This window comes from Pseudophryne corroboree, chromosome 4, assembly GCF_028390025.1.
Source record: "Pseudophryne corroboree isolate aPseCor3 chromosome 4, aPseCor3.hap2, whole genome shotgun sequence".
Lineage (NCBI taxonomy): Eukaryota > Metazoa > Chordata > Amphibia > Anura > Myobatrachidae > Pseudophryne > Pseudophryne corroboree.
In genome coordinates, this window is record NC_086447.1 from 202,143,271 (window position 1) to 202,170,525 (window position 27,255).

The window sequence follows — 27,255 nt, forward strand, 5'->3', positions numbered from 1 at the left end:
ATCTTTTATCCTAGGGGTGCCGTGAAAAAATGCTGATACTCTAGGGCACCGTGATTCAAGAAAGTTTGGGAACCATTGGACAATAAGTCACTAGGCACACATCACCATTCCTATCATTCTGAGGGGGAGATTTATCAAAGCTTGGAGAGAGATAAAGAACCAAGCAATCAGCTCCTGTCATTTTACAGGCTATGGGATCTATTTACTAAGCCATGGGGAGAGATAAAGTGGAGAGAGATGAAATACCGGCCAATCAGCTCCTGTCATATTACCGGCTTTATTTAAAAATAACAGGAGCCGGTTAGTTGGTAATTTATTTTATTATACTTTCTCTCTCTCTCCAAGGTTTAGTACATAGACCCCATACTGTATGTCTGAAAAATAACAGGAACTGACTGGTTGGTACTATATTAAAACATATGGGCATTGTTTATTTGTTACATAGAGCCTTGTTTCATAGTATATGCAGTATATTAATAAGGGTTGTAGTAATGACATAGCATTCTGATTATACTGAATAACATACCAATTATTAGTAGGACAGTGCCATACAAGTACAGATAAACATAGCAAATATAAGTAATAAAAGGCATGCAAAAGCTTACAAAAGAAAAAACCCCAATGGTGCAAAGGCAATTTTAGAGTCTGACAACACGAAGGTGTAATACAAAACAATTTATTCAAATAACACAATAGAAACTATTTTATCTCCGGAGATACTTAGACATATTATAGACTGTATAAAAAATGTAATGCTTCTCTTGTAACCATTTAAATGTCACTTAATAAAAATGTAACAGATAATAAGATTTTACTTACCGGTAAATCTATTTCTCGTAGTCCGTAGTGAATGCTGGGGACTCCGTAAGGACCATGGGGAATAGACGGGCTCCGCAGGAGACAGGGCACTTTAAGAAAGAATTTGGATACTGGTGTGCTCTGGCTCCTCCCTCTATGTCCCTCCTCCAGACCTCAGTTAGGGAAACTGTGCACGGAAGAGCTGACAGTACAAGGAAAGGATTTTGGAATCCAGGGTAAGACTCATACCAGCCACACCAATCACACCGTATAACTCGTGATAAACTTACCCAGTTAACAGTATGAACAACAGCGGAGCATCAGATCAACCCTGATGCAACCAACATAACCCTTATTTAAGCAATAACTATATACAAGTATTGCAGAAGAAGTCCGCACTTGGGACGGGCGCCCAGCATCCACTACGGACTACGAGAAATAGATTTACCGGTAAGTAAAATCTTATTTTCTCTAACGTCCTAGTGGATGCTGGGGACTCCGTAAGGACCATGGGGATTATACCAAAGCTCCTAAACGGGCGGGAGAGTGCGGATGACTCTGCAGCACCGAATGAGCAAACACAAGGTCCTCCTCAGCCAGGGTATCAAACTTGTAGAACTTTGCAAAGGAGTTTGAACCTGACCAAGTAGCCGCATGGCAAAGCTGTAATGCCGAGACCCCTCGGGTAGCCGCCCAAGAAGAGCCCACCTTCCTTGTGGAATGGGCCTTAACTGATTTAGACAGCGGCAACCCAGCCGCAGAATGAGCCTGCTGAATCGTGTTACAGATCCAGCGAGCAATAGTTTGCTTTGAAGCAGGCGCCCCAAGCTTGTGGGAAGCATACAGGATAAACAAAGATTCTGTTTTCCTGACCCTAGCCGTTCTGGCTACATAAACCTTCAAAGCCCTGACCACATCTAGTAACTCGGAATCCTCCAAGTCACGAGTAGCCACAGGCACCACAATAGGTTGGTTCATATGAAAGGATGACACCACTTTTGGCAGAAATTGTGGACGGGTCCGCAATTCTGCCCTGTCCATATGGAAAACCAGATAGGGGCTTTTATGTGACAAAGCCGCTAATTCTGACACACGCCTAGCTGAAGCCAAGGCTAATAGCATGACCACCTTCCACTTGAGAAATTTTAACTCCACGGTTTTGAGTGGCTCAAACCAGTGTGACTTCAGGAAACTCAACACCACGTTAAGATCCCAAGGTGCCACTGGAGGCACAAAAGGGGGCTGAATATGCAGCACTCCCTTTACAAACGTCTGGACTTCAGGAAGAGAAGCCAGTTCTTTTAGAAAGAAAATGGATAGAGCCGAAATCTGGACCTTAATGGAACCCAATTTCAGGCCCAAAGTCACTCCCGACTGTAGGAAGTGAAGGAAACGGCCCAGCTGGAATTCCTCCGTAGGGGCATTCCTGGCCTCACACCAAGCAACATATTTTCGCCATATACGGTGATAATGTTTAGCCGTCACGTCATTCCTTGCCTTTATCAGCGTAGGAATAACCTCATCCGGAATTCTGCTAGGATCCGGCGTTCAACCGCCATGCCGTCAAACGCAGCCGCGGTAAGTCTTGGAACAGACAGGGCCCCTGTTGCAACAAGTCCTGTCTTAGAGGCAGAGGCCATGGGTCCTCTGTGAGCATTTCTTGCAGATCCGGATACCAAGTCCTTCTTGGCCAATCCGGAACAATGAGTATTGTTCTCACTCTTCTTTTTCTTATGATTCTCAGCACCTTTGGTATGAGAGGAAGAGGAGGAAATACATAAACCGACTGGAACACCCACGGTGTCACTAGTGCGTCTACAGCTATCGCCTGAGGGTCTCTTGACCTGGCGCAATATCTCTGTAGCTTTTTGTTGAGGCGGGATGCCATCATGTCCACCTGTGGCAGTTCACACCGCCTTGCAATCTTCTTGATGAAGTCCCCACTCTCCCGGGTGGAGGTCGTGCCTGCTGAGGAAGTCTGCTTCCCAGTTGTCCACTCCCGGAATGAACACTGCTGACAGTGCTCTTGCGTGATTCTCCGCCCAGCGAAGAATTCTGGTGGCTTCTACCATCGCCACCCTGCTCCTTGTGCCGCCTTGGCGGTTTACATGAGCCACTGCAGTGATATTGTCTGACTGAATCAGAACCGGTTGGTCGCGAAGCAGGGACTCCGCTTGACGTAGGGCGTTGTATATGGCCCTTAGTTCCAGGATGTTGATGTGAAGGCAAGTCTCCTGACTTGACCACAGCCCTTGGAAATTTCTTCCCTATGTGACTGCCCCCCACCCTCGAAGGCTTGCATCCGTGGTCACCAGGACCCAGTCCTGAATGCCGAATCTGCGACCTTCGAGAAGGTGAGCACTCTGCAGCCACCACAGGAGAGACACCCTGGCCCTGGGGGATAGGGTGATTAACCGATGCATCTGAAGATGTGATCCGGACCACTTGTCCAGTAAGTCCCATTGGAAGGTCCTCGCATGGAACCTGCCGAAGGGAATGGCCTCGTATGATGCCACCCTCCTTCCCAGGACTCGAGTGCAGTGATGCACTGACACCTGTTTTGGTTTTAATAGATTCCTGACCAGTATCACGAGCTCCTGAGCTCTCTCTATCGGGAGATAAACCCTTTTCTGGTCTGTGTCTAGGGTCATGCCTAGGAGAGGCAGATGAGCTGTAGGAACCAACTGCGACTTTGGAATATATAGAATCCAGCCGTGTTGCCGTTACACTTCCAGAGAAAGTGATACGCTGTTCAGCCACTGCTCTCTTGATCTCGCTTTTATGAGGAGATCGTCCAAGTACGTGATAATAGTGACATCTTGCTTCCGCAGGAGCACCATCATTTCCGCCATTACCTTGGTGAACATTCTCGAGGCCGTGGAGAAACCAAACGGCAACGTCTGAAATTGGTAATGACAATCCCGTACCGCAATTCTGAGGTACGCCTGATGAGAGAGATAAATGGGGACATGAAGGTATGCATCCTTTATGTCCCGAGTCACCATAAAATCTCCCCCTTTCAGGCTTGCAATGACCGCTCTTAGCGATTCCATCTTGAACTTGAATCTTTTCAGGTATATGTTCAGGGATTTTAAATTCAATATGGGTCTGACCGAACCGTCCGGTTTCGGGACTACCGCATGGTCGAATAATAACCCCCTGCTTGTTGAAGGAGGGGAACCTTGACCACCACCTGTTGAAGATACAATTTGTGAATTGCAGTTAACACTGTTTCCTTCTCTGTGGGGGGAAGCCGGCAGGGCCGTCGGTGAGGGGGCATCTTCTCAAAGTCCAGCTTGTATCCCTGAGACACAATATCTATTGCCCAGGGATCTAACAGGGAGTGAACCCACTTGTGGCTGAACTTACGAAGGCGTGCCCCCACCAGGCCTAGCTCCGCCTGTGGAGCCCCAGCGACATGCGGTGGATTTTTGTAGAGGCCGGGGAGGACTTCTGTTCCTGGGAACTAGCTGTGTTATGCAGCTTCTTTCCTCTGCCCTCGCCTCTGGCAAGAAAGGACGCACCTCGGACTTTCTTGTTTCTTTGTTCGAAAGGCTGCATTTGATAATGTCGTGCTTTCCTAGGCTGTGCAGGAATATAAGGCAAAATATCAGAATTACCAGCTATAGCTGTGGAGACCAGGTCCGAGAACTCTTCTCCACACAATCCTCAGCCTTCCATATGCCTCTTAAGTCGGCATCATCTGTCCATTGCATATTCTACAGGACACGTCAAGCAGAAATCGACATAGCTTTGACTCTAGGACCCAGTATACTTGTGTCTCTTTGGGCATGTTTTATATATATATATATATATATATATATATATATATATAATATCTTAAGACAGCATCTTTAATATATATATATATATATATATATATATATATATCTACATACTAGGGTCTCAATCTCTGCTGATAAGGTACCTGTCCACGCTGCCACAGCACTATAAACCCATGCCGACACAATCGCCGGTCTGAGTAGTGTACCAGAATGTGCACGCTATCTGCAGGATCCCTGAGAATAGCTGTTACATCAGGGCTACCTTTTGGGCAAACGTGACACCCTAGGGGAAGATTCCCATCCTATCCTGGCCCTAGTGGGGAAAGGATACTGCCTGAGAATTCTTTGAGGGAAACTGCAGTCTCTTGTCTGGAGATTCCCGCTCTTTTTCATCATGAGAGGAGGGAAATTTACCTCAGCTTTCTTCCCCTTAAACATGTGTACCCTTGTGTCAGGGACAGATGAGTCATCAGTGATATGCAAATCATCTTTTATTACAATAATCATATATTGAATACTTTTCTGCCATTTTGGCTGTAACTTTGCATTATCGTAGTCGACACTGGAGTCAAACTCCGTGTCGATATCAGTGTCTATTATTTTGGATAGTGAGCTTGGAGAGACTCTGAAGGTCTCTGCGACATAGGGGCAGACATGGGTAGATTCCCTGTCTGTTCTCTAATCTTTTGTGCAATAAATTCACCTTAGCACTTAATTACACATATCCAAACAGGTGTCGGCGTTGTCGACGGAGACACCCTCACACACATATTTGCTCTATCTCCTCCTTAGGGGACCCTTTTACCTCAGACATGTCGACACACACGTACCGACACACCACACACTCGGGGAATGCTCATCTGAAGACAATTCCCCCATAAGGCCCTTTGGAGAGACAGAGAGAGAGTATGCCAGCACACACCCCAGCGCTATTAACCCAGGAATAACACAGTAACTTAATGTTAACCCAGTAGCTGCTGTTTATATTGATTTTTGCGCCTAATTATGTGCCCCCCCCCCTCTTTTTACCCTCCTCTACCGTGTAACTGCAGGGGAGAGACTGGGGAGCTTCCTCTCAGCGGTGCTGTGGAGAAAAAACATGGCGCTGGTGAGTGCTGAGGAAGAAGCCCCGCCCCCTCGACGGCGGGCCTCTGTCCCGCTTTCATGTACAATTTTGGCGGGGGCTCATACATATATACAGTGCCCAACTGTATATTGGCCCTCATTCCGAGTTGTTCGCTCGCAAGGCGATTATAGCAGAGTTACACACGCTAAGCCGCCGCCTACTGGGAGTGAATCTAAACATCTTAAATGTGCGACCGATGTATTCGCAATATTGCGATCAAAACCGAGTTAGCAGTTTCTGAGTAACTCCAGACTTACTCTGCCTGTGCGATCAATTCAGTGCTTTTCGGTCCCGGCTGACGTCATAAACACACCCAGCGTTCGCCCAAGCACTCCCACCGTTTCTCCAGACACGCCTGCGTTTTTTCCGGAAACGGTAGCGTTTCCTGCCACACGCCCCTAAAACGCCGTACATCCGCCCAGTAACACCCATTTCCTGTCAATCACAATGCGTTCTCCGGAGCGACGAAAAAGCCGTGAGTAAAATTACTTTCTTCTTAGTAAAGTTACTTGACGCATGCGCAGTGCGAACATTACGCATGCGCACTAAGAGAATTCTCACTGCGATGCGATGAAAAATACCGAGCGAACAACTCGGAATGAGGGCCCTTATGCAAACTTTTGCCAAAGAGGTCTCTAATTGCTGCCCAGGGTGCCGCCCCCCCCCCCCCCCCCCCCTGCGCCCTGTACCCTACAGTGACCGGAGTATGTGGGTTTAATGGGGGAGCAATGGCGCACAGCTGCAGTGCTGTGCGCTACCTCATGTGAAGACTGGAGTCTCCTGCTGCCGATTTCGAAGTCTACTTGCTTCTTTCACCGGCTTCTGTCTTCCGGCTCTGCGAGGGGGACGGCGGCGCGGCTCCGGGATCGGACGACAAAGGGTGAGATCCTGTGTACGATCCCTCTGGAGCTAATGGTGTCCAGTAGCCTAAGACGCAGGACCTATCTTCAGTGAGTAGGGCTGCTTCTCTCCCCTTAGTCTCACGCTGCAGAGAGTCAGTTGCCAGCAGATCTCTCTGAAAATAAAAAAAACTAACAAAATACTTTCTTATAGCAAGCTCAGGAGAGCTCACTAAGTAGCACCTAGCTTGTCCGGGCACAGATTCAAACTGAGGTCTGGAGGAGGGACATAGAGGGAGGAGCCAGAGCACACCAGTATCCAAATTCTTTCTTAAAGTGCCCTGTCTCCTGCGGAGCCCGTCTATTCCCCATGGTCCTTACGGAGTACCCAGCATCCACTAGGACGTTAGAGAAAAAATATGTGTCAATAAAAACACACAATGTTACCATTATCCTCATATATCTTTGTAGGAAATATTAGATATATAGGGGGGTAATTCCAAGTTGATCGCAGCAGGATTTTTGTTAGCAAGTGGGCAAAACCATGTGCACTGCAGGGGGGGTGGGGGGGCAGATATAACATGTGCAGAGAGAGTTAGATTTGGGTGTGGTGTGTTCAATCTGCAATCTAATTTGCAGTGTAAAAATAAAGCAGCCAGTATTTACCCTGCACAGAAATAAAATAACCCACTCAAATCTAACTCTTTCTGCACATGTTATATCTGCCTCCCCTGCAGTGCACATGGTTTTGCCCAATTGCTATCAAAAATCCTGCTGCGATCAACTTGGAATTACCCCCATAATGTCCACACAATTATGGTATTATACTTGCATAGTAAATAGTCCCAAAGGATCAGTACGTATGCAGGGGTTAAGCAAAAAGACCGACTAGGCTGCAAGACACTGTTGGCTCCCCCGTCTTGCTCAGTCCCACAGGCCCCTTTACTCACAGTTACTCACGGCTGACTCAGACTCTCCTCACTGACAGCAAGGTGGTAAGTGTTGGTACAGTGATCTGCTCGCAGCCGCTGATACACTTCTTGTGGTTTTCCACGTCAGATGCTAGTGAGCAGGGTCGGACTGGCCCACAGGGGTACCAGGGAAACCACCAGTGGGCCCCACTGCCTGAGGGCCTACTCCTTCCTCTAATGATCAGGTTCCAGACTGTGCACTTGTATTATACATGGTCATACCTCCCAACTTTCTGTATCTTGAAAGAAGGATACACGCCCGGCGAAGCCGCGCCCGCTCCCGAAAAAGGATCATGGCTTCGCGGTGATGCCACAATTGGAAACCACGCCCCTTGTCCGTCACGAAGGGGGCACGTCCAGCGCTCTGTGAGCTGCTGGCATGCTCCATCTCCCTCTGTCACTTGTGAATAGAAGCTGTGTGCATATGTACAGCGTCTATTCACCGCTGCTCTGCAGCAGTGACAGGAGCCTCCCAACTGCCCCCCTCCCCACTGCGGGACACTGCGGCCCGTGGGTGGGACAGTAAAAACTAATAATAAAATGGGACTGTCCCGCGAAAATCGGGGCAGTTGGGAGGTATACATGGTAGCTATGTTGCATTACACTGCACAAGACAATTGTGTATTTCAAGCCTCTGTGGAGGCTGGCCACATCCCTAAGTATGTGCCCCGATCACTGCATTCCCCCGGTGGGCACCTCATGCCCCGGTCCGACACTGCTAGTGAGTGTGGGCAATATGTGATCCTGGACTTGGTGCTGTTTATAAATGGCTGGAGATACGTGTGGCAAATTGATGGTAACCAAATGGCAAATGGTGGTAAACAAACAAGAATTCCTGTTTGTTTGCCAACATTTGGTTTCCATTGCAAGTCACGCCCCCTTTTACCGTCACTGGGGGGGGGCATGCCCAGCGCACTGTGAGCTGCTGGCATACCCCCTCTCCCTCTGTCACCTGTGAATAAACGACGACTATTCACTGCTACACTGCTAAGCAGAGCAGCAGTAACAGGAGCATCCCAACTGGTGGGACAGTCCCAAAAACAGGGACTGTCCCGCAAAAATCGGGACAGTTGGGAGGTATGCTATTGTAGGATCTTGAGGCCCTCAGTGTACAAAATCATAAGTTCTTAGATATACTTCCAAAACAGATTAAGGCTATGGGCCTAATTCAGACCTGATTGCAGCAGCAAAATTGTTCTCTAATGAGAAAAAAAATGTGCGCTGCAGGTGGGGCAGATGTAACGTGCAGAGAGTTAGATATGGGTGGGTTATATTGTTTCTGTGCAGGGTAAATACTGGCTGATTTATTTTTAAACTGCAATTTAGATTTCAGTTTAAACACACCCCACCCAAATCTAACTCTCTCTGCACATGTTATATCCCCCCCCATCCCCCTGCAGTGTAGGTGTAGTATGTGTTGCCAGCGGTCGAGCTCCTGGTGACCAGCATACCGGTGCTGGAATCCCAACCGCCGGCATACCGACAGCTGGGCGAGCGCAAATGAGCCCCTTGAGGGAGGGAGAAGAACTGTCGGTATGCTGGTCGCCGGGAGCCCGACCGCCGGCAAAGTTAAGACCACCCCTGCAGTGCACATGGTTTTACCCATTAGAGAACTATTTTGCTGCTGCTATCAGGTTTGAATTAGGCCCTTTGGGGGTCATTCCGAGTTGATCGTAGCTATGCTAAATTTGGCACAGCTACGATCGCTAACTCAGACATGTGGGAGCCCGCCCAGCCAGAGGCGGAACTACCGCCAGTGCAACCAGTGCGTTGCACTGGGGCCCGCCACTGTCCAGGGGCCCAAAGCATGTAATGAGTCAAACTGACTCATTACATGCTGCTGTGTGCTGCGGGCAACCGCTGCCCGCAGCACACAGCCGCCCGGACAGGAGAGGAGAGCAGCGCAGGCAGCGGACACGGGGGGGAAGGGGGAGGAGGGAGCCGCAGCAGAGCTGTGTTATAGGTTGAGGGCCGGCGCTGCTGCTGCTGTCCCTCTCACTGGCGCACGCGTACCCAGAAACCCCCCTGATTAACTTAAAAGTTTTTTTTCTGATCGCGGGTCACGATCGTAGCTCCGCCCATTCGCGGCATTAGGCTCCGCCCGCTCGTGGCATTTTACCCGCAATTCGCGGGCCTGTGGGGAGGGGATGTCATCATTCCAGGCAGGATCCCTAGTGCTGGAGAGAAGATTCAACGGGTTTCCTAGTCCTGCCAATAGCCATAAAATCAGGTGAATTAATCCATCAAAGCAGCAGTGTACACTTGTGTGTGTGTATGTGTGTGTGTTGGGGGGGAGGGGGGGGTGTAAAATAGGTTTGTGCATTATGGTATAGTTCAGTTATACACCCAGAATCATAGGTGTGCGCAGGGGGGGTGCCTGGTGCGCACAGGCACCCCCTAATGTCTGGCACCCCGATCTCACATGCCTGATGCAGCAATCACCGAGCAGGCAGATTACTGTCCCCTCTGCGCTGCACCCTGTCAGGACTGCATTACTGACCGGACGCCTGGGTTAATCAAGGGTGCCACTGCCACCGGCTTTCAAATTCCCAGCTCCACCTCCATGTACAAAAACAGTGTGATGCTCGCACGCCCACCCGTCACACTTGCCACATGCCCACCTCTCTCCTTCTATGCTATGCCAATGTCAGCCACTGATGAGGAGCAGCATGCAGCCAGCGTTCCTCTTAGGAAGACAAGTTCAATACTGGCATGCGGTCTGCAGCAGCATTGACACGTCACTTGTTTTTCCAGCAGCAGCAGTACTAGTCTGCGACTGTCAGTGTCAGTTTAGTTACCGACTTGTAAGTAAGCTGCTGCAGCTTGCAGGGGAAAGAGAGGGGGAGCCAGACCAGGCTGAGGAGGAGCAGTGTAATTGCAGTGAGTGCCATCAGGGGTGTTTGTTTGGTGCACACCACAACATCTGACAATGTATCTGCTTTATTAGGACTGGTACAAGGGTGGATATTTTATATGCGTTGACCATCAATAGATGGTGCTAGACACGCCCAAAAGGCGCTGCTAGACACACCCCTCCGACGGTGCACCCCCTAATAAAATGTGCTGTGCACGCCAGTGCCAAGAATATGCACATGTGCACAGATGTTCATTATGCTCAAATCTGCCTATTTGTCCTAGAGCTTGTCACATGGGCCCTGAAACGTTGGTTATTTCATGACACCTCAATATACGATCAATTATTTGCAGGGGGCGCATGTTGTGGCTGGGGGGGGGACTGTCTGCCGTAATGTGTAAAAAGGCACGCTGTCTGCCGTAATGTTCATCAAGGGCACGCTGTCTGCCGTTATGTGTAAAAAGGGGACGCTGTCTGCCGTTATGTGTAAAAAAGGGGATGCTGTCTGCCGTTATGTGTATCAAGGGCACGCTGTCTGCCGTTATGTGTAAAAAGGGGGACGCTGTCTGCCGTTATGTGTAAAAAGGGGGACGCTGTCTGCCGTAATGTGTAAAAAGGCACGCTGTCTGCCGTTATGTGTAAAAAGGCACGCTGTCTGCCGTTATGTCAAAAAGGCACGCTGTCTGAAGTTATGTGTAACAAGGGCACGCTGTCTGCCGTTATGTGTAAAAAGGGGACGCTGTCTGCCGTTATGTGTAAAAAGGGGGATGCTGTCTGCCGTTAGGTGTAAAAAGGGGGACACTGTCTGCCGTAATGTGTAAAAAGAGGAATCTGTCCGCCGTAAGGTGTAAAAGGGTCTCTACCTGGTGTAGTGGTGCTACTGTGCGGTGTAATTTGAATAATGGAGACTACTGTGCACCGTTTTATGAATTGGTATTATTTTGTGGCCACACCCCTTCCCCATGAAGCCACACCCCTATGTATTTTTGCACGCGCCAACGGCGCGCACTGACCCTGTTTTGCATGCAGGGCTGTGGCTCCAATGCTGTTTCTTGCACACGGTGCTAAAATGTCTAGTTACGGCACTGTTGCTAGGTATCCATTTCTCTGGCCCTGAGCAGGTCCCCCTCACCAGATCCTCTCCAGGGGTGAGGGGGTGGACTTGGATGGGATGTGGGGGGGGCCCAAAGCATTTTGTCGCACCTGGGCCCACCGCTCGCTAGTTCCGCCACTGCGCCCAGCACAGGGCTAGTCCGCCCCGCATGTCAGTGCCTCCCCCCCCGCACAAATACAAATGCATCGCTGGCCGGGAGTTGCTCGTCGCCCCCGCTGGCTGCAGCGGCTGCGTGACACATGATGCAGCTGCCACGGCCCGTCCCCCCCAGTGGTCCGGCACTGCGGCACCGATGCATGTGCAGTTCCGACCCGGCCGCTGCGACAAACTGCAGCGAGCGATCGGGTCAGAATGACCCCCTATATCTCTTACGCCATGTATAAACATGGCTAATGGCAACACAAATATTGAGGATGCTCACACACACAGACCTGAATCCTATGCTCAGATCTATAAATCTATTAATTATTCAGCATCATTTACCAGTGAAGGTTAAAATTCTTTATAATGGGAAATAGACTATAGAAAGATTGTTATTATTGTAAGCTCACTAAGCCCAGCTTATGCAGAGTTGTTACTGTACTTTCAACTGCTGGAAGAGGTCATTTCTTAATTGTTATACAGACAGATGTATTGTGGAAATGTTTTGTAAGCGTTTAATATTGCTTTAGTAAACATTTGTGTTAGATTATGGATTTTAAGTCCTAACTAGTGGTTACATGACAGCATAATAACCACTATGCATTCTCGTTTCTTCATTTCCAGAGTTCTCACTATACAATTACTGCAAGGACATATAATGTTATTGTTTTCTGGTTGGTTTCCCATAGTTACCAAATGTAGGGACCAAGGCACAGAGTTTTAGGAGGGTATTCAATTAGCCCTGATAATCCTGCGTGAGACGTGGCTTATCAAGGATTTTGTTTCGCCTGAAACAGACCCATTTTCATCGGGGCTGTCTCTACCGAAAATACACAGATTTCACTGAACCTGTGTGTTTTCGGGAGAAAAGCTTTTTTTTTTTTACTGGCCATCTAAATTGGATAGCCTGTAAAAAAAAAATGACGGTGAAACATCGGAAAAGCTTTTTCACCTCTAATTGGATACCCCCTTAGTAGTGTTTGGTCATAAAAGCCAACAAACACAATGTAACTTCATAAATAAATAAATTTGTTTTAATACTTATAATGGGGTTTGATACTATAATGGCTATACTGTACAGAAAATAACCATTATAGCCGTTTATAGTATTTTGATAGAAATACTGTAAAACATAACTATTTTGAATACTCAAACATACAAAACACTAAGAGAAGACTTGTAGTCAGCCTTTGTAGACTGCATGGCAGAGTAGTGTGCACCCACAGATGGTCCATTCCCCTGGTTGGACCTTACACCCCCCCCCAGGCCTCCACTCCCCAGGTTTATGATTATATGGGCTCTTGGTGTCTTCTTACCTTTAACATCTCAGGGTGCACTGGACTAATTATTGCTTGGGATCCGGCAGCCTGGATTCGAGGAGGCACATTGGAGGGACCAGGTCCCAGCAGAAGTACTTGAGGGACATGTAGAGGCAGGAGGAGTAGAGATTTTGGTTCTCTCACCGGCAGCAAAGAAGACATGTTTCTCTACCAGTTATGGAGTGTATAACAAGCATAAGTCACCGTTTCTTATACCATCTCTTCATTAACTCAAGATAGCTAGTGACCTTCACTCTGCTGGAACATGCGCTTTGTGTTTGCCAATCACGGGTGTCCGACACTTACTCAGCGTCTTGGACCAGTGGAGCAGTAAGTCCACATTCTTAAGTTGTTTAATGCTGTAACAGAAAATCATCCCGGTATTGTTATGTCATTGTGAGGACAGGATCAGGATCCAATTTAAGCTCACATGAAGGTGACCAACTGAACATTTACATCACTTTGGAGATCATTCTGAGTAGACTATATGGAGGCCTGTTAATGATGACTGAACACAGGACATGCCTGAAAATGTTCTCTGTGCTTTACCACATATGCATTAATTTTACATATAAAATCATACAGTACATAGAACCATAGAAACATAGAATTTGTCGGCAGATAAGAACCACTTGGCCCATCTAGTCTGCCCCTTTTTTTTTTTTTTATATTATTTTTATCTCTAACCTTATTTGATCCTTATTTCTTTGTAAGGATATCCTTATGTCTATCCCATGCATGTTTAAATTGCTCTACTGTCTTAGCCTCTACCACCTCTGATGGGAGGCTATTTCACTTGTCCACTACCCTTTCTGTGAAATAATTTTTCCGCAAATTTTCCCTGAACCTCCCCCCCTCCAGTCTCAGTGCATGTCCTCGTGTCCTATTGCTTCTCTTCATTTGGAGAATGTTTCCCTCCTGGACTTTGTTAAAACCCTTGATATATTTGAAAGTTTCTATCATGTCCCCCCTTTCCCTTCTCTGCTCCAAACTATACATATTGAGATTTCTTAGTCTTTCTGGGTATGTTTTGTGATGTAGGCCATGCACCATTTTAGTTGCCCTCCTTTGTACAGTTTCTAATGTATTAATATCCTTTTGAAGATATGGCCTCCAGAACTGAATACAGTATTCTAGATGAGGCCGTACCAATGACCTATACAGTGGCATTATTACTTCTTTCTTTCTGCTGCTGATTCCTCTCCCAATGCAGCCAAGCATCTGACTAGCCTTCCTCATTGCCTTGTTACATTGCTTACCTGCCTTTAAGTCATCTGAAATAGTGACTCCTAGATCCCTTTCCTCCTCAGTAGTTTCCAGTATAGTGCCATTAATACTGTATTTAGCTTTAGGATTTTTGAGACCCAAGTGCATGATTTTGCATTTTTTGGCATTAAACTGTAATTGCCAGACTCTTGACCATTCCTCTAGTCTACCTAGATCCTCAATCATTTGTTTTACCCCACCTGGTGTGTCTACCCTGTTTCATACCTTTGTGTCATCTGCAAAAAGGCATACTTTCCCTTTAATGCCATTTGCAATGTCACCAATAAAGATTTTAAAAATAACTGGTCCAAGTACAGATCCCTGGGGTACTCCACTGGTAACATTTCCCTCCTGTGAATGCACTCCATTTACCACAACTCTCTGTTTTCTATCCTTCAACCAAGATCTTATCCATTCAATAATCCTAATATCCAATCCCAAACTTTCAAGTTTATTTAGCAATCTGCGATGTGGAACTGTGTCAAAAGCCTTACTAAAGTCTAGATAAGCTATATCCATGGCTCCACCTTTATCCATCACTTTAGTCACACAATCAAAAAAGTCAATAAGATTTGATTGACATGATCTCCCCCCAGTGAATCCATGCTGTTTGGGATACAGTAAATTGCCGGATTTGAGGGGCGTGGCCTAGCTGCTGAGGAGAACGGCTGTGCCTGTGGGGAGCTCCTGCAGTTTGAGCCTCTAAAGTTGGCCTATTCCTCCATCCCCACACTTCTACTGGGTGTTCCCCTGCTCCCCCCTGAGGTGGCCGGGTGTGTGCTGCGGAGTCGGGGAGCAAACCTGGAGCTCCCGCGGACTGTGGCCTACCCGAGCTCTTCAGCCTGGGGCCTCGATTTCGGTGCTGACCCGCCGCTGACTTCTGGGGACACGGACCCGCCCAGCGACGGCTCGTTTCCCCTTGCTGGAGCCTCTACCGCCGCTGACCGCTACGCGAGGGTCCCTCCTGCCTCCCCGGCCCGCTGTCCTCCCGGGAGAGTGGTGATCTGTGGCGCGGCCAGCCCGCCGGGTGCGACGCGTGGCGGCCATCTTGGTGGGGTCTCCTACAAGCTCTCTCCTTCCCCTCCGCCCTCCGTCTGCCGGATTGAGCCCTGATCTCCTGTCTGCCCTGCGGGAGTCCTCCGGAGCAGCCCACTACCTGCCGAGGGATCCGAGGTCTCAGTGGCCCATCTCCGCGCGCTGCGGCCTGGTCAGGCCGGCAATCCTGGGCCCAAGATTAGGTACAGCGTCATCTTCAGAGCTACGTGACACGGAGAACCCGGGCTCCCGCACTCGGAACCACGGGCCTCCCTCTGGCTTCACCTGCCGGACCCCTGCATCCACAGGTGCCCCGCTTCCCTCACATAACAGAGGGTGGAAACTCAACGCTGCCCGTGCAGCACAAGCAAAGGAGGGCCGACCCTGCTGGGCTGTAGTGGCAGTCTAGATATCTCTCGGCCCCAACCGGGCTGGGTGTGAGGGTACTTATCAACTGCCTACCAGGATCCTCCCTGAGACGAGGTAAGCGATCGTCCTCTTTTACATACCCCTGGCTGCCCCCACAACCTGCTGTATTATCTACTTCCCGGGAATTCATACTCGCTCCTTGGCTGGCCCAGGACTGGTGGACAATTACCGGGATAACTGAGGGTTATGTTACTGGCTCGCGGGCCGCTATAGTTTCCTACTCCCCTTGCTGTGACAATCCCCATGCTGTTTCAAGGCTTCCATAAACGCTTTATGAACCTCCTGGGGTTCATGTCTCCCTAATCATAGCGACCGTTTAGTGACGGGGGGCACTGCCACATATATTGCATTACCCTACTATATTGAACCGAGACTCTGTGTTCATAATGTCTCAAAAAAATCGCAAGAACTCTCAGACGCCTAAACCTAGTATTCTGCGGGCCTGGGAGAAAGCCGGCAACTCCGCCCGGAGTTCACCATCAGCTGACCAATCCCTTGATTCCGCTGACGCCGCCACCCCCAATACTCCACTTTCTACTCAAGATATCGTGGCTATTGTTACGAAAACGATCCAATCGGAAATGAGGGCGGTCTTAACAGAGTTCAGATCTGAGCTGGCGGACCTGGGTTCCCCTACGGACTCCTTGGAGCGCAGGGTCGACGACGTATGCCACTTAAAACTGTAGTTGAGCAGGAGCTCTTGGACATCCGGGCTGATATGGAAGCGTACAGAGACCACTTAGAGGATATTGACAATCGCAATCGCCGGAACAATATCCGTGTTCGAAACATCCCCGAGAGTGTATCCTCTGAGTCTCTCCCCGAACACCTGGAGAACCTCTTTCTACAGCTGGTTTCGGATGTTCCTGTGGCCCTTCTTCATTTGGACCGCGCCCATAGGGCCCTCCGACCTAAGCCACCTCCTAACCAACCACCCCGTGATGTTATTATACGTTTTCACTACTACGCTACCAAGGAGAAAATCATGCTAGCGGCTAGAGGGACACCGTTGGTTTCTTATGCCGGCTCCCAGCTGCAACTTTTTCAGGATCTTGCTCCCTTTACCCTTCAGAAACGCAGAGACCTCATCATTGTAACCAAGGCACTCCGTGCCCATTCCATTAGGTACAAGTGGGGCTTCCCTTTTCAATTACAAGTCACTCAGAATGGGACTATGTTTGCAATCAAAACCCCGACGCAGGGAGCTGATTTACTCAAGACTCTTGGCATATACGACGATCTACCTGAGTCGGCTCGAAAGCAACTATTACCCCCTGCTTCGGGGCCCCAGAGCCCCAACTTCGGAATGGTCTTCTATCTGAACACTTTTCTGGGCTTCTATCCCGGAATGGTCTACCATTTGAACTTTCTCTGGTTACACGAAACGGGACTATGCTCGCAGACAGGACTCCGACGCAGGGAGTTGATTTGCTTAAGACTCTTGGCATTTTTGAGGGTCTACCCGAGATGACCCAGAACCAGTTGTCACCATCTGCCTTGGGCCCAGGAACTCCAGTTCCGGTCTGGTTCACCACCTGAACATTCGCTGGTATTTCACGACACAGTCTTCGTTAAGGTGATGTCTACTGTCTAGATATCTCTTTTGTTCCGATTTGTCTCACTGTAACATTAGTCTCCCATGTTCTCTATACGGCCTGGTAGTTATGAGGCAATGGACGGACCTCTCCGCTCGGCGATATGCCGTAGTCATTTATCTTTTTATTTCTAAGTTTCGTTTTCACATTTGCCCCCAATGTTTTCTATATAGCCTGATGGTTGGGAGGTGCCGGGCGGACCTCCTCACTTGGCGACACACTGTGGTTATCTACCTGGCTTTGCTGTGCCGGCCGCTTGTGGACGCCTGTTCATTAACTGACCCGCCACCCGCTCATGGATGTTTACCACCTCACCAGGCCCAGTTTTTTTTTAGATACGAACTGGGGGACCCTCTGTTAATTCCCTCCTAGACTCGGCCCCTAATACTGTTGTGATGTACACATCCTACTTTACTATTGGAAGCTCCACTTGAACATTCTCAGACACCACATGACACAACCTTTGTTAATTGTGATTTCTATGGTTTCTGATTACTCCGCCATTTTAGTTTGCTATGTATTCATATCTGTTTTTCATACTCTCCGTGTGGCCGACTGGTTGCGACGCCATGAGCGGTGCTATCCACCCGACTACACGTGAGAGCCACGTAACTTTTTATTTCTAAAATTCGTTTTCAGGCTTATCTCTGCTTAGTTTGATGTTTAGTTGTTCTTATCCAAATTATCCTGGTAAGATTGATGACTGTTTAATATCTGATATCATTGCATGTTCTCTCCCGCCCCCCCTTTATGTTCCTGTTGCTCGCACTGTCCCTATCGGTCTCAATGATGCAACTCTCTTAGCTTCCGCTATCCCCCTGTCACTTGGTCGCTTTCATTATATCCTTTCTTCCCCTATGTCTCTCCTCACCCTCCTTGTTGCTTTGTCACAAGCCCACGCCCCCCGCCGAAGGATGCGCCCGGACGGCGCCTATCCTTTATTTGTTAAACCCGGCCCTCTTACAGGAAAGGGTTACTCCCTTCTGTATTCTTATACGGACTCCTCTCCCTTTTCTCTCTTTCTCTTCTCCTTCTCTCCATCCCCATGGTCGGTTCGGTCCCTTCCCGCCCTTCACTCTGCGTCACCCGCATTTCTTCCCACCATGACTTTGAAAGTAATCTCGGTTAATGCTAACGGCCTTAACTCTCCCACCAAACGTGCCATGGCCATCCAACTATTTAATAGACGGAAGACTGATATTGTTTTGATCCAGGAGACCCATTTTAAATCCCCGCACCCCTCCATGTCTTGCAAACAATTTCCACACGTCTATTATTCAAATATGCCTGCCAAACGCAGGGGCACTGCCATTATGATACGTCAAGGCCTCCCTATAACTGTTCACGATACTATCTCAGATCCTCAGGGCCGCTACGTTATCCTCTCATGTTCCTATAACCAGGCTCCTCTGGTTTTGGCTTCTATATATGCCCCCAATGCGCAGCAGGGTTCTCTTTTTACAACCTTCTTTGACAGCCTCTCCCGTCTTCCGACGGGCATGACTATAATTGGTGGAGACTGCAATGTCATTATGGACCCAGCCCAGGACAGGTCTCGTCCCGGTGCTACGACTTCTACCCCCGCCAAATTGGCTAGGCGTCTACAAGCACATTTATCACTGTATAATTTGTATGACGGTTGGAGAACTTTGTACCCCTCAGCAAAGGGTTTTACTCATTATTCCCCGCCTCATGACCTCTATACCCGTATAGACTATGTGTTTGTCGACCGGGACACAACCCGTAAACTCCTCAGTGCTCAAACACTCCCCATCACCTGGTCAGATCACTCAGCTGTTTTGCTTGAGATTTCATCTTCCTCACCCCCCACTACCCGATTTTGGCGCCTAAATGAGTCTCTCCTACTCAAGAAATGCAATGTTTCGGATATTACCACCTCACTGAATAATTATTATGCAGACAATGTGACCCCAGACATTCCTCCCTCCTTGTTGTGGGAGGCACATAAGGCCACCATTCGAGGCTACCTCATAAGCCTCTCGGCTGCTCAAAGGAAAATCGAAGCACAGCGGATCCGAGACTTAGAATCGGAACTTGCTGCCCTGACCCTTTTGCATCATTGCCGCCCCAAAAAGAAAACATATTCCAAACTCCTAGCAATTAAGGGCCAGTTGTCTCAGATTTTCACCAAGAAGGCAGTCAAGGCACTCTTGTGGACACGCCAGAGGTTCTACGAGAAGTCAGACAAGGCCAATACTTTGCTAGCCCAGAAACTTCGAGCGAAACGTACTCAAAACCGCATTGTCTCACTACGCTGTGCTGACGGTTCCACCACGTTTGACCCGATTTCGGGACTATTACACATCTCTATACAACCTCCCCCCCACTTTGGACGCTGATTGTCATCACGTCACTGACCTTCGAGACTATCTTTCCGCTTGTAAACTTCCTAAGCTCTCTGACCCGGACGCGTCGACGCTTAATGCCCCCATCTCCACAGAAGAAATCTTGGCGGCCATTCAACAGCTACGCCGCACCGCAGCCCCTGGCCCTGATGGCTTTACTGCTCTGTATTATAAAAAATTTACAACCCCTTTACTCCCCATGCTTCAATCTCTGTTTAACTCAGTCCTGGACGGGGGTTCATTCGATGCGGCCACCACTAGGGCCAATCTTATCCTCATCCCAAAGCCAGATAGGGACCTTCTGGAGATGAAGAATTATCGACCTATCTCGCTCCTAAACGTCGACCTAAAGCTTTTTGCTAAAATCTTGGCAAACAGACTTGCCCCATTTTTGCCCTCACTCATTCACCCCGACCAGGTCGGCTTTATTCCCTCTAGACAGGCCGCAGGTAATACCAGGCGTCTCATCGACCTTATCCAGTTGGCACAAGATAAGTCTCTTTCGACTCTAGTCGTGGCCCTCGACGCAGAGAAGGCCTTCGACAGGGTGGCCTGGCCATTCTTGCAACAGACGCTTCTCAATATGGGCTTACATGGGGCCTTTTATAAAGGTGTCATGTCGCTATATCAGAATCCCTCAGCCTCCATCTTAATCAATGGCCTGTCTTCTGACCCTCTGCCCATACGTAACGGCACCCGACAGGGCTGTCCCCTTTCCCCCCTACTTTTCGCCCTTATTATGGAGCCATTGGCAGCTAGAATTAGGCTGAACCATAATATATCTGGTATCAAGTTGGGAACCCAGAATCACAAAATTGCACTGTATGCCGACGACGTTATCCTCACCCTGACCGACCCACATGTCTCCCTCCCACACTTGATGGAGGAGATAGCAACGTACAGTCGGCTTTCAAATTATAATATTAATTCGGATAAAACCGAAATTCTGGTCTTGCATGTCGCGGACCCGGATCTTCGGCTCCTACAGGCCTCCTTCCCATGTACTTGGCAAGCTGATAAACTCAAATACCTGGGCATCTATTTAACTAAGTCCTATTCTGGTCTTTATGCTGCTAATTTTCCCAGGTTACTATCCTCTATTAAACATGATATGACCAATTGGAGTAAATATATCCTGTCCTGGTTTGGACGAATGACGGCTGTTAAGATGACTTTACTGCCACGTCTGTTGTACCTGTGGCAAACTCTTCCCATACACGTCCCCACATCAGTTCTCAAAAATCTTCAGGCCGATCTTACCAGATTTATCTGGGCAGGGCGGAAGCCCAGAGTAAAGATGCGAATCCTACAAAAGCACCGCCTGGAGGGGGGTCTGGGAGTTCCTGACCTTCTTAAATATTATAGAGCTGCTCACCTAACTACGTGTGTCCTCTGGCACGATAATCCTGGACATAGAGTCTGGACACATTTAGAGGCTGCCACACTCCAAAGGTATTCCCCCTACAGCTTGCTATGGTGTCGGCCGAATCGTGTCCCCCCCCCCCCCCCCCGCTTCCTCTCTGTTGCCTACGGTGCGGTTTACCCTTTCCATCTGGGACCTTTGTTCTCGGCTTTATCGGCTACGTTCCTCCCATCCCCTACTCACCCCTCTGTGGAACAATCCTGATTTCCCGCCAGGGGAGAACCATCTGGCTTTTGATTCTTGGACCAGCCATAATACACTCTTCCTTCTAGACATTGCCCCACTACACACGTTCCCCACATTTGCTGACCTGCAATCCCGTTTCTCCCTCCCGCGCTCAACCTTTTATCAATTCTTACAGATACGTCACTTTTTTACCTCTACTCCTAGCGTACCACCCATGGGAGGTAAATCAAGCTTTGAATCCCTGTGTTGCACTTGTCGATCAACTAAAGGCTTGCTCTCAGCTATATATCAAATCTTGTTGGCTTACAATTCGCCCCTGAAAGAATCGCACGAGACTGCTTGGGAACGGGAGGTGGGTGAAACTTTGACGCCAGATGATTGGTCTGAGATCAGGCAGGAAATCTCCACGAGCTCCATATCAGTTCGAATTAAAGAAAATGCCTACAAATTATACTTTCGCTGGTACCTGGTGCCCTCGCGTTTCCATTCAATCTATCCCTCCTGCTCGGATGGATGTTGGCATCAATGTGGTCAACGCAGAACCCTGCTGCACATTTGGTGGAATTGCCCGCGGATTAAGGGATATTGGACTAGGGTCCATAAGCTTATATTTAATGTCCTTGGCCTAGCGATCCCGAAGTCACCTTTTCTATTCACTGCTGTCTCGCCCAGTACCTTACGCTCCTCGCCAACAGCAGAAGCTAACTAAGCATATTCTAAATAAGGCCAAATGCCAAATTGCGGCTAACTGGAAATCTATGACACCCCCTACAATCCCTGCTACCATAAATGCTTCATGGCAAACCTACAGACTAGAACGCATTACTGCGGTACTCCGTGACACCCCAGAGAACTTTATTGCCACATGGTCTCCCTGGACGACATATTTTGGTGCTGAACCTCCGTTAGCTACCATATAATATAATATAATATAATTTAATATAATATCTTACCCAATCTGTACTAACCTGACGCATTGCTACGGCGGTTGGGACCGACCGTCTATTCCCCCCCCCCTTCTATTCCTTTCCCCCTCTTTTGCTCTTTTTCTTTTTTTTTTTTTCTATTGCTACGTTTACCTCTTGCTCTTCTCTTGTAGTTTGTATTGTCTCACCGAGAGATATTCCTCTGCCTTTAACTACGGTTCATACTTGATGCGCAAAACCACCTTTATGTGGTTCCTTATGCATAGGCACACTTATATGTTTGGCCTACCGCACTCACGCTATTGTCTCCAGGTAGATATTCTGCTACTAATCTTTAGCTATTGAGTGCGATGTGTGCCATTGTTTGTTACTTGTAACTCCTGTTTTACAGATATCTTGTTAACTGTTAAAAATCAAAACTCAATAAAACTTTTTTCTCAAAAAAAAAAAAAAAATTGCCGGATTTGAGATAATCTACAACTCTTTCTTTTAAGAGTGTTTCCATCAATTTCCCTACTACTGATGTAAGACTCACTGGTCTGTAGTTGTTTGCCTCTTCCTTGCTTCCACTTTTGTGCAGTGGGACTATGTTTGCTCTTTTCCAGTCCCCTGGAATTACTCCTGTAGCTAATGACTGGTTGAATAATTCTGTCAATGGTGCTACCAGCACCTCTTTAAGTTCTTTTAGTATCCTTGGATGTATCCCATCTGGTCCTATAGATTTGTCCACTTTCAGCTTTGAGAGTTCTGTTAGGACCTTCTCCTCTGTAAATGTACTTGTTTCATTTTCCTGAATATCCCTGCAACTTAACTGTGGCCCCTTCCCCTCTCTTTCAGTAGTAAATACTGAGCAAAAATAATCATTAAGATGATCTGCTATTAAATTGTCTCCTTCAACAAGACTCCAAGTGTCCGTCTTTAGTTTTATAATTCCGCCTTTTGTTTTTCTCCTTTCGCTTATATACCTAAAAAAAAGTTTTGCCTCCTTTACCCACTGACTGGGCCATTTTCTCCTCAGCTTGTGCCTTTGCACATCTGATTACCTTCTTTGTCTCCTTCTGTCTAACAAGATATATCTTTTTGTCTTCATTATTTTGTGTCTGCTTATATTTCCTAAAAGCCATCTTTTTTGCTCTCACAATATTTGCTACTTCTTTTGCATACCACACTGGCTTCCTTTTCCTTGTGTTTTTCCTAACAGTTTTGATACAAAGGTCTGTTGCCTTCAATATTGCACATTTTAATGTTTCCCACCTCTCCTGCACTGTTTCCAAGTTCCTCCACTCTGCCAAAGAATCGCTTACACATTTTCCCATCCCTACAAAATCAGCCTTCCTAAAATCCAACACCTTTGTTTTTGTATGGGACGAGTCAGTCTCTGTCTTAATGCTGAACCATACTGCTTGATGATCACTGGATCCCAGGTTTTCACCCACTTTTACGTCCGATAATCTGTCTCCATTTGTAAGTATTAAGTCTAATATTGCATCTTTCCGAGTGGGCTCCCTCACCAATTGGTGGAGGGATGCTCCCTGAAGGGAATTTAAAATGTTCCTACTTCTAGTGGAACTAGCAACAGACACCTCCCAGTTTACATCAGGAAGATTAAAGTCTCCCATGATTATTACCTCTCCTTTTAATGCCATTTTAGTTATGTCCTGCAATAGGTTCTTGTCAAGTTCCTCTTCCTGACCTGGTGGCCTGTATATCACGCCAATACGAATAATCAACTTTTCCCCTGTTTCTATGGTCACCCAAAGGGCCTCAGTTTTTTCTTCAATACTTTGTATTAATGTAGTATTTATGGCATTTTTTTACATACATTGCTACCCCTCCTCCGATTTTTCCAATTCTGTCCTTCCTAAATAAAGTATATCCCGGTATAGCTATGTCCCAGTCATGATTTTCATTGTACCATGACTCTGTAATTGCCACAATGTCTAGATCATCCCTTGTCATTATTGCAGTTAGTTCTGGGATTTTATTTCCTAAGCTCCTAGCATTTGCACACATAGCTTTTAGAGTTTTGTTTGTGCTTTTTCTGTTCCTAGCTATGTTCTTCTCTCTGCCTATTTTTATTTGGTTTTGATCTGAATTATCTTCTGTTGCTGTGGATATGCTTCCTATTCCCTTTGCCTGCAGAAACAATACCTCTGTGTTGGGGGAGCAGATTTCTTTATTCCTGTTTGGTTCACTGCCCCCCTTTGTTAGTTTAAATAGTTCTTGATGAAGCATCCAAACTGTTCAGTTAGTATTCTTGTTCCCCTTGAAGATGGGTGCAGACCGTCACTTTTGAATAAGCTCCTATCTTGCCAGATGGTGTGACTGTGGCCTATAAATCCAAATCTCTCCTCATTGCACCATGTCCTTAGCCAAACATTGAAGTTTCTGATGCAATGAGTTCTGTCTTCCCCTCTGTGTACTGGCAATACTTCTGAAAAAGATACAGTGGTTGCCACCTGCTTCAGAGCAGTCCCTAACTTCCTAAATTCATCTTTTACAGCCATGAGTTCAGCATTTGCCAGGTCATTTGTCCCTAGGTGGACAATGACATCCACCTCCCCATCTTTTCTTGCTGCCTTTACAATTCTTAGCATGCGCTCTTTATCCCTTGGAGCTGTGGCTCCAGGTAAGCACCTTACTTGTTTCTCTACTTCATTTGCATTTCCCAGATGTATTCCTCTAATAATGGAATCTCCCAAGAGAAGTGCAGTCCTTTTTGGAGATGCAATTTTCCTGTTCCATTTCCTGTACCCATCTAGCTATTCTGTGCCCAGGTGCTTGTGATCAGGATTGACTGGTCCAACATCTTAGTAAAGTGTGGCTGTGTAACTATGAGCAGCAGCTTAGTATAAAGTACCACTCACGCTCAGGTTTATCGTTGGGCAAGAGATGAACGGTTTCCTTAAGTCCAATGGTCCCCCAGAGATGAATCACCAGACCGCTTATCCACATAGGATTAACACTGTGCCACCTTCTATAATAGCTCTGATGACTGGATCACTGATTGGTGGCTGAGTTCCTACATCAGTGGTCTCCGTGGCCTCCTTGGTGATAGCAGCATGCCTACACTTACTTTGTCAGTCCTCAGTCACGCTGTAGCACATCTCTGGAAGCTGACCAACATGCAGTCGCCAATGTCTGCTTTATTATTGTATTTTTCTGCCTTACACTTTCCTCAGCTACAATTGTTCATCAGAAGAACTTCTTCTGCTACTTTATGAGTCATTTGTGCAGAGTCAGATTTAGCTTCTCTGTTATGTGTGTCATATAAGAAAAGTGTTTGGATCATAAATCCATACATCGCCACTTTATAAATAATAGATGCTACTAATGGTATGCCCTTTCTGTGCCAGGTAGCTCAGTGCATTGCATACATTTACATTTTCTATACATTAACACATAGTAAATCTGCTCTCATGGTGCACTTGTTTGTCTCCTAAGCGATACTTTTCCAACATTGGAGGGGTCCAAAGTGTGATTGGGCATACCCATGAATACACTGGAAGGTGGCAATGTACCAGGTAAGCGTGGCCACGCCCCTGGCAGGAGCATTTTTTCTCTCCAGTGGGAGCGTAGCTTTTCCCACCCCCATCGCAAATCAGGTTGAGCATCTTGATCGCGTGGCAGCTTTCCAAAATTGGGAAGTTTGGAAGTATGACATGTTGCACTTTTGTGTGTTTGAGGCCTTTAATTTAATTGTTCAATGTGCGCTTTTCCACTGAAAAACAACTGGAAGGTGAAAAATCCTCCGTTATACCTGTACGTATAATGGACTCTGATCTCCCTCACTGCAGTGTAGGTGCAGAATACCAGTCCCTTTGTGAGGAGGAAAGGGCTGTGCTCCAAGGCAGGGAATGCCATGTAAATGTTCCCTCTCCAACTGCTAATCTGTTCAAATAATTACATCCCATGAAATTCAATATTGAGCACCAGTGCAACCAATCTGCAGTTACCAAGTCACACCCTTATTCTGCCTATTCAGCGCTGCTGGCAAGCACCACCACCTTGCTACCCAATCCATGCACTTCACTATAACACCAAAGGCCTGATTCAGCAGTGGACATAAATGCTCATGCAGCAGCATCTATTTGAGGTCACCCATCTGCAACTTTATCCAAATTCCACTACAAACTCCTTCCCTTGTATACATCCATGCAGCTAAATGGGCAGTGACTGAGGCTCCCGCTTTCAGCGCCTGTACATCACTGGCGTGCGCAGCACATTTTATTAGGGGGTGCACCGCTGGAGGGGTGTGTCTAGTACCGCCTTTTGGGCGTGTCTAGCAACATCTATTGATGGTCAACGCATATAAAATATCCACCCTTGTACCAATCCTAATAAAGCAGATACATTGTCAGATGTTGTGGTGTGCACCAAACAAACACCCCTGATGGCACTCACTGCAATTACACTGCTCCTCCTCAGCCTGGTCTGGCTCCCCCTCTCTTTCCCCTGCAAGCTGCTGAAGCTTACTTACAAGTCAGTCACTCACTGACACTGACAGTTGCAGACTAGTACTGCTGCTGCTGGAAAAACGAGTGACGTGTCAATGTTGCTGCCGACCGCCTGCCAGTATTGAATTTGTCTTTCTAAGAGAAACGCTGGCTGCATGCTGCTCCTCATCAGTGGCTGGTGTTGGCATAGCATAGAAGGAGAGAGGTGTATATGTGGCTGGTGTGACGGGTGGGCGTGCGAGCTGCATGATGTCATTACGTCACATCACGCTGTTTTTGTACATAGAGGTGGAGCCAGGAGTTTGAAAGCCGGTGGCAGTGGCACCCTTGATTAACCCAGGCGTCCGGTCAGTAATGCAGTCCTGACAGGGTGCAACGCAGAGGGGACAGTAATCAGCCTGCTCGGCAATCGCTGCATCAGCCATGTGAGATCGGGGTGCCAGACATTAGGGGGTGCCTGTGCGCACCAGGCACCCCCCCTGCACACACCTATGCTGTACATGCAGTAATACCGATTGGTGCATCCTTACATACCACCATTCAAACTTGCAGCACAGGTGCAGTGTCTTCGTCTGACTATGGCCTCCTATGCCTGCAGGTGTGCATCTGGAAACGCAGCTGCTTG

The 27,255-nt window shown here is 47.7% G+C and overlaps 1 protein-coding gene across 1 annotated transcript in view; it reads right to left on the reverse strand.

Moving 5' to 3' along the window:
* AGXT (alanine--glyoxylate aminotransferase) overlaps positions 1-27,255 on the reverse strand; it is a 103,075-nt gene that overhangs the window by 66,960 nt on the left and 8,860 nt on the right. The window lies entirely within an intron of this gene.